This window comes from Saccostrea cucullata, unplaced genomic scaffold (genome assembly GCF_032062105.1).
Source record: "Saccostrea cucullata isolate Sc308-1 unplaced genomic scaffold, CSIRO_AGI_Scuc_v1 ctg13141, whole genome shotgun sequence".
NCBI lineage: Eukaryota > Metazoa > Mollusca > Bivalvia > Ostreida > Ostreidae > Saccostrea > Saccostrea cuccullata.
Window position 1 is genome coordinate 1,511 of NW_026919820.1, and position 9,434 is coordinate 10,944.

Here is a 9,434-nt window from a genome sequence, read left to right on the forward strand (position 1 = left end):
TTGCATTTCACATTTTATACTTGTCAAATTACGCATGGATATATAGTTCACTGGATGAAAAATACAGTTTCCGCATGGCTGAAACTCTACTGAAACTCTGCGGAAACTTAAGGTTACTAATAGTTTCTGCAAAGTTTCAGTGCGGAAACTTCAAGTTTCCGCAGTGCGGAAACCAAAGGTGTCCACGAATCCAAATAGTTTCCGCAACTGAAACTTGCTGAAACTTGAGGTATACGCAAGGTTTCAGCATGCGTATACTGTTGAAATACATATGGTGTACCATAGGTTTCCGCAACTGAAACTTGCTGAAACTTGAGGAATACGCAAGGTTTCAGTATGCGTATACGGTTGAAATACATATGGTTTACCAATGGTTTCCGCAACAGAAACTTGAGGTATACGCAAGGTTTCAGTATGCGTTTACAATATTGATATACATAGGGTATACTATAGGTTTCCGCAACAGAACTGTAGTATTGACTACACAATTTAGCCCTGGTTTTCAACCAAAAGTCATTTTCCACCTGAATTCTCATATTGGAAAAAAAAACAACACACTAACACTAGTTATCAAAGAATATTTAATGTTATTATCAACATTTACATACATCGGGTTGAACATTTATTTTCTCTTGCATCATAAACATTTTTACAGCTAAGTCCGAGCCCTCATGTCACGACAGGAGGACAGAGAAAATGTCTGCAATTAATGATGTCTCATACATCAGAGATATAATCTTGCGAGAGGAACTTAGAACTGCATTACTGCAATCAATCAACTAAACCTGAATTCGGTTTATGCAAGTCTAGTATTATCAAGGAAATGAAAAATTACATGGTATAATAAATGCACAAGTTCACATCATAAGTAGCCAATAAGCACCAAGGTGGATTCCTTTGTTAAAAATTCAGTTTGTAGTCCATCATCAACCAACAGAAAAGTCCTTGAGTGGTTCTCCTTTTTTGATGACCCACTTACACTTACACTTATCCTGCTTATGCTAGTGGTGGCTGCATGTTTTCGGAACTGTGCAACACATCACTGTAGTCTGCATGTATGACCTGTTCCAGTTTCAGTCGACTTTAAAAATATCAATGCTTGAGTATAGAGAGACTTGTTTTCATCATTGGAGAAATGATATCATGTTCAAGTTGGATTGATCTGCTCATCAGTTACTTCAACCTATTGAAAATATATATAAATATAGTTTAACAAAATCCCAATCTAAATAAAACAACATGTTAGATCCTCTCGCATACTCGCTACATAACATCTAACAACATCCCATAGAAGGTCACTTCAGATGTCAAATACGGAACAACTCTAGACTTATTCGTTCCAATATATGAAAAACAATAATTTTGCAGTTGACTATTTGATTGGTTAATAGAATTTGACCTCTGACGTGACACTCTACAGGATGTTGTTAGATTTAGGCAGTATCTAACATTTAATATTAATTGGATTGACAAAGTCCTTAATGCTATTGTAGTACAAGCCTTTGTTTGATTAATTTCACATTTTAAGCATTTTTTTTTATCAGAATGATTTAAAATGAAATCTAAAAATTTATCAAGTGTAAGATATCATTAGTTTATTAAGGTCAGAGGAGACGTTCCTCAAAATCTGTTTTGTATATCTTCGAAATGCATGAAAAATATTCAAAATTCTAATAACATTCTTATTTCTAAACCAGTTTCTAAACGTTTTTAAAAAACCCAAACCCTTAAACATTTGAAACTGGAAAATTATTTTTCTTCCCCAAAGGATTATATAAGAAAAACTACCCCTGGTATCTTGCAGAAATGCCTGGTAAGGTACCTCAATTTTTTGTGAGTAAACATGTTTAAGTAGCAATACTTCAATGACAAACTCCTAGAAAAATTTATCTATTATTAAGGAACGTCTCGTCTGTCCTTAAAGTTGCCTCTTTTAAACACTCAACTAGGGATAATGAAATAAACAAACTTGAATTTATTTAAATTTTAAATGTACCTGAATATGTATGTATAGATTTGTTCCTGATTTTCAGAATAAATTAAGGAATTTTCTTTCATTCTACTTGTTCATCAAAATATTTTTTTATTTGAATAACAACTAGAGGCCCATAGACCTAATAGGTATCATGTAACAACTTTCACTTCATTGAATTTGATTCGTGTTTTAAACAAAAAGCCATGAAATTCCAAATTTTGAAAGACGCACCATTGTTTATCATAATTATACACTTAGCATGCTTACTTTGGTTACTCAATACCCAAAGGTGGATCAGAGTAACAAAGATAAAATGCAATTCCATTTTAATCCAACAGTTGTGTACCCCACCCCACAGGAACCACTAACCCTGGGGCCACACATTTCAAAATTTTCTAAATGTTATCTTAAGTTTTATTTCATCATAAATGGTTTAATAATTCCAAAGAGCTATATGGACCAACCCTAGTACTAGAACCCCTGACCTTGTGGCCATGAATTTCATAATTATGGTAGAAGACTCAGTGCTCATTACAATCATGCCAACAGTTTGACTGCTTGATGTCCAGGAGTAAAAAAGAAGGGGGGGGTATCATAAAATTTAAAAATTTTGTTCCCTTTCACCCGTAGATGCTTTGTACCAAAATTGGTTGAAATTGGTTGAGCGGTTGCAAGGAAGAAGCTGAAAATGTTCAAATGTTAACACACGACAGACAAAAACAGATAGTAATAGGTCACCTGAGTTTACTAAGGTGACCTAAAAATAGGCCTGTTTATAAATACTTAAATTTAAATAAATCAGAGAATTTTAGTGGGTAGCTCGCAAAATGAGACTTTCTAAGAAAATGTTAACATCCATTAATTTGATGGAAATGCCGAACATATAAAGATTATATAAAGCTTAAAAAGTAGAGGAAAGCAGCTTACACCCCCCCCCTCCCCCACAACACACACACACACTGTCAACCACTGACTATGATAAATAGAGAGCTTAAAATTAAACAGTGAGATTAAGAAAACAAAAAACATAAACATTGTGCTTTAGACCTTAATTTCCTAAAATAGAGTTACATAAGTTCTTACTACTAAAACATACTTTTTAACAGAAGTATTCTTCATCCTCTCTTATTTTTCAGATGATTTGTTCCATGGATATCTGAAATAAAACTAGATCGAGTTAGTACAGTACCGTACAGTCATAACTTTTTTGTTTTTAGCATGAGCTCAGAAAAGTCCCAAAAACCACTTGCATGTCCATTTCCTTGCACCTGACATGCAGTGAAAATTCTAATGGACACATGACAAAGAAAAAAAATGATTGGAAATTGTCACAGTCACACTCTGGTCTAATTCTAAGTGGCACACCTATCAGGCTATCACAACCTCAATTTACAAGATCTTGAAATGCAATTATATCTGAGAGTGAGAAAAATTAAATAAGTTATAATTTTCCATAAAAGCAAGACAACATCTAAATTATGTAAAAGTTTAAGATATGTAGGCCTTCTCCATGTTCTCCGATTCAAAATTATAATTCATTTGATAATTTATTTCATTTAATATTCTATTTTACATCAAGGGAAGATCATTTGTATAATAAGACAGAACTAGGACTCTTCAGTGGCCATTGTTGAAAACTGATTTAATTAGTGATAGAAATATGGCAAATGGTAAATAGCTATAAACAGAGAGATTACAAAAATCTTATTTGTGTATCAGTCATTTTATCAAGTCAATAAAATTTAGAGATCATAAAAGTATTATGTCAAATTTTCATAATGGGTCACATTGCCAGTGGTTAGAGCGACACGCCTAGAGTTGGGGAGTAAGAGCTGATTCCTACATCACGGGTCTGAATCCAATGTAGTACATAGAGACTGGTCCCTCGGATGAGACTGTGTTGGTGACGTGTCCACATTAATAAAAAGTTCTCTAAAGGGTAACAAATAAATACAAGTATATGACTGTATAATGAATCAATACATGTAACTTAAGAAATTGAAAATGGCCAATTGCCCATTTCATCAAGCTCCAGTCTAGATCATAATACACACTTCAGGTAAATACTGTTCTGTTTATATCTGATCAAGAGAATCATTTTTATGGTTGTGATTTCTGATGTATTTAGAAACTGCACCACATTTAATACAAAAGGTACAATAAAAACAGGGTATTTCTAATGAATAATTACACCATGCACACTACCGGTAAATCAAGTTTTAGGTTGCTAAAATAGTGTTAATTGCTTCATATAGATCAAAACATGCACATGTGTCAGCATGAAATTACCTTGATCTCCTAATTTAAAATAAATATCATTTTAACATTTTACGTTTAATTAATCATAATTATGCCTTGTAAGGAAAGATGTTTATGTATCTTTGTGTATAACTATTTTGTTCACGTACGACAATGTTTCAAAATCATAATATATGGTATGAAACTTAATAAAATACTTTAACTTGAATAATGTGAGGCATTCTGAAAATTATCAAGTCACATTCCCAAAATCTATCCCACTATCCCAAAATCTGCATGTTCTCAGGAATTTTACTTTCATGACTATACACATGTACAAATTGGCATTTCACAGTGATACTTCTGCTTCTGCCATGTACTGCCCACAATCAACTAGTTGATTATTATGGCATACAATACGGCCTACTACACAATGGCATTTTCCCAACATGATGCCCTCTAACATGTCTAATATTTACGATTCTACACTGCATGTATGTTAAAAATATATTCAACCCCTTCCTCGGCTGTGCAGCACAGTCTTCCGTCAATATTAAATACAATTCAGCAAAAAATAAATATAGGATTCAAGAAACTACTCCTGCGAATAACAATGAACACATCCACTGATCCAGCAGTTATAATGAACAACATAGCTCACCTTTTCTGAAAGAACATAAGCGTGGGGGCAAATCTTTCGATTTTCCGAAAAAGTAAACACCGGATACAAGTTCATAACGATATTATCCTCTAAAACCAACCTACATTTAAAATTCCGGAATACTACAACACGTATTTTTTTAACATGATCGGTACGATGCAGAAAAACATATTCTAATAATCATACGAAACATGCAAGATACAAAAGGTACAAAATGCATGCGGCCGTTTTGACAGCAATTAATTATTATACGTATCACAACCTAAGCTGAGAATGATTTACAAGGCGCTTTTTCAAAATAATTACAACTGTACAATGGTCAATTTGAATTTTTGGAACGCACCGTTTTGACCAAACTTTATTCTTACGATTGCAGTCAATAAAAACAAAAATAAAGGTGCTCTGAAGTGTAAGAAATAACTACCTGTATCTAATCTGTCGTTTGAGGTGCCTTTCTTCTGTGTAGAGTCAAAAGATCTTCTCATCTCTGTTGTTTTTCTTGAGCAAGTTCTTGGTGTTTTCTTCGCCATTTTGTCCCTCTTTCTTCTACTAAAAATCTAACCAATGAGAGAGAAGCATTCTATCGCGATACTCCACCTACGGAAAATTCACCTTAGTTTTTGCATTTCTCCTTTGGCAATATTTTTTTTACGTTTTGATTGCAGACGTCCTTGCATTTATGACAACAGAATGAACAGTTTTAAATGCTTAAATAAAATTGATCATGGAATCGAAGTGGGGTATAAAACCGTATTTTAAGTCCCTTATTATCATGATTATCATGTAATTGTTGAAACGGACTGTCCAGATTTTTACAAATAGATTGAAAATCATATACACATGCACTTAGATTATTGTTTAAAAAAAAAAAAGTATACAAGTCAACAAAGTTATGCTGATGGCATATTATCCACAAACAAGAGCGATTTTACCCCCCCCCCCCTTTCTAGTAAGCGATACGAATTAGCTGGTTAAAACTTTATCACAGGTCTGCATGTTTTTTAAAATCTTAATCTATGGGATACATTTTTATTTGTGTCCTAAAATATAGAATAGATAAATTAACAAAGTACATGTAAGTTTATAAGAATTAATAATCAATTGTTAAAAATTTTCCATCTCAGAAAATATCTACATGTACAATTAAGTCTATATCTTAACTAAGAATTTCCTGTCGCAGGTTAGAAATTGAAGTGGTCAGATTTACCAATATTTCTCGAGAAGATCGATTATGTAGATGTAATTCCAACAGTATAAATGATAATCAAAATTCATTTTTTATAACATGGTCATGTAAAAAAGATGATCATCAAAGAAAAAAATTAATTCCATTAATAGTAAATATTAAATAGCGCTACTTCTCAGCATAAGATGATGAACAAAAAATTATTGGTTATAATTACTCAATACAGAAGATACGGAAACTTAATTTTGCGGGCAAATATATAAATGATATCATGTAATGGTAGTCATAGTCCTTTACACATGTCATGTATATTGTTGTTTACTAAATGTATTTATCTTTCTTTTTTTTATCTTTTCCTTATTATTGTAATAACCTCACACTTTTCTGTTTTGGACTCTAAATTAGAAATAAAACGTTGTTTTATTGTGTACTTAGAAATAACCTACAAAAAAAAGTTATGAAATAAAATTCATAGACTTTGTTTTCATTAGGTTGCGTGTCATCGATCTCTAAATATTTTCAATATTTGAAGTTTACAATGGTGGCAAACAAGGAATACCATTAATCGTCGATTTTTTTTTTTTGTGATTGCCGATTTCTTTGTGGAGAAATTGTAAAATAATACTGAATTTTTTAAATAGTATATTGAACTAGCAAATATTCTCCTTACCTGTAGATTAGTTTTATTATTTATTAGATTGATTTATAGATAAATATCTGAGAGGTTTTTCCCTTTTTTTTCTTTTAATCACCAACACATAATAAACTTAATAGCTTATATGAAACATTTTATATAAAATATTTTATAAAACAATCTTATTTGCTTGATTTTAGGTGAAGTTTTATATATAGAGAGTGTGTGTGTGTTTTTTTTTTTTAATTTTTTAAAATTTGAATTCAGACACCTTGGGGTCATTACCAGTGACTTTACTGTGTATACCATGTACTACATGTATATATTACGCCTGGTCACAGCCCATTGTTCCTCTAAGGTAGAAAAACCTCTCAATCCACATAGAATATACAAAAAATACACCAACACGGTAGCAGGTGTCTTCGCGACACGTGTCTCCACACCTGTGGCACGTGAGGACAGGTGCCCGCGAGCGGGGTTCAAAGAAAAGGATTGAAAATTTTATAAACTTACATACTACTTTTATTAAAAAAAGAATTGTTTTCTAAATCACAAATTTAGCACATAATACATCTCAATACGAATATAATTGAACATATTACTAAAAAGTATAGGTACCGCGTTTTCAGTAATATTGCATTAATTAACATCACGAAAGCAAGATATTGGAAAAAAAAAAAAATAAATAAATAAAAAGCCTACACATAATATGCAATCTAATTAAAATGAGATTTTCCATTCGCTCCCAGGGTATTGTATTGTTTCACAAAAAACAGACTTTTTACATTAATAAGTCTTCTTCGTGCAAATAAGCATTTGGGTAATAAATGAGACGATTTAATTTTAATTAGATTGACATAATATGCTGCAGATCTTAAGAACCATGGCATCAAATGTTCAGGACATATTTTCTTGCAATATTTATCCGCGGCTTTCGAATAAGATTAACGCATGTTAAACGAATAAAATGTATTCATGAGAACGGAGATAAAAATACATATATGTAGATATTAAATCAACATAATCAATGTAATTATAAAAACAACTAGTTACTATTGCACTATATATCTTATGTCGAACACTGAATAGTAAAAAAGGCTTCCTAGTCAGTATGTGTTGTAAACAAATTGAATTATTTAAATGATAATTTTCCATTCAGGAATATAGATACATTATAAGGAAAAAAATGCAAAACTTGCTATCTCAGATAATTAAACGTTTGCTTTAGTAATTATCTGTATTTCATACACATTGAAGACATGTGATAATTTTCTTTTTTAAACAAATTAACATTAAATGTAATTGTAGACAGAGGAACCTCCATATATAACCCTTGATTTGTTCTCATACGGAAGTAAGATTTTTTTGAAAATAATGTATGTTATGAAAAGATTTAATTCCCGAGGGGGAGTCTCGAGTTGGTTATGTAGAAAATCCTGGTGAGAGGAATCGATTTTGTTTTAAAATGATATTTTTTTAAATTCCAGTACAATATGAAATAAACTAATAAGAAGCAAGTATCTTGTATAAAGTGCTTATCATTGATATCAATATCGGTATGTTTTACACAGAGCACATCTCAAAATCTGAATATGAACTAGTAGATATTTAAAAATAAAACCATTTTAAAAAAATGTATAAGTAAATAAAAATATGATATGAGTTGATTTTTCTACCCTTTTGAAAAAAAAAATTATATAATAAAAACAGTTTCAGTTCGGTTTCAGCATGCGAAAACCATACAGAATCAAAATCAAAAGTAAAGATAATATGAGTTGATTTTTCTACCCTTTTGAAAAAAAAAATAATAGAAAAAGTTTTAGTCCGGTTTCAGCATGCGGAAACCATATGGAATCGAAATCAATAGTTAAAAAAATCATTTGAGTTGATTTTTTACCCATTTGAAAAAAAAGAAAAGAAAAAGTTTCAGTTCGGTTTCAGCATGCGGAAACCATGTGGAATCGAAATCAATAGTTTCCGGAAAACCTACTGAAACTAAAAAGTATCGTTAAATTGACATTTCATGAAATTTTATATTGGTTTCCGTTTTGCGGAAACTATTTGGAAACAAACCTAATAGTTTCAGCATACGGAAACCCTACAGAAACTTGCTGAAGCTATTATATAGTTTCCGCATTGCGGAAACCATACAGGAAACTTCAACGCCAAGTTTCAGCAAGGTTTCCATATAGTTTCAGTTTTGCGGAAACTGGACTTTTCACCCAGTGGTTAAAACTAACAAATTGTGAAAGAACAATGGAAGGATTATGAAATTAAGATTTACAATTTATAAATTTTGGTTTACATGTTTACCTTTTGAAAATTACAGAGTTGGAATTTTGAACCCTTTGGCTTTCCGTGGTTTGAAATCCTTCTTTTTTAGGACAAGTGTTTTAAAGTTTAAAGTTTTAAAGTGGTTTTTATTAGTTCTCTATGTTACATTTAAAAGTTGCTACAAACTTACTTGTTTACAAATGCCTGTCGAATTACTAATTATGTAATGCATGGTTGTATTTTTTAAATACATATTTGCGACCATACTGTGGCGTTGGTGGCAATGTTTTTTTGTGTATCATGTTTATGTATTATACCGAATTCCAATTAAGATATATGTATAAAATTGATTAAGTTCATACTTTAACGACATAGGCAACAAACCTTACCTACTGATAACTTTTCAAGATATTCTTAATTTAAGATTATAGTGCCATCAAATGTTCATAGACAAAAATTTAGCTTG

At 31.4% G+C, this 9,434-nt stretch overlaps 1 long non-coding RNA gene across 1 annotated transcript; it reads right to left on the reverse strand.

Annotated features, from left to right (window-relative positions):
* Positions 1-502: 502 nt before the first annotated feature.
* On the reverse strand, positions 503-5,018 carry LOC134238721 (uncharacterized). The gene is made up of 3 exons (XR_009986070.1): positions 4,875-5,018; positions 3,072-3,131; positions 503-1,183 (listed from the first exon to the last, which is right to left on the reverse strand). It is a non-coding gene; the product is annotated as an uncharacterized LOC134238721 (long non-coding RNA).
* Positions 5,019-9,434: the final 4,416 nt, after the last annotated feature.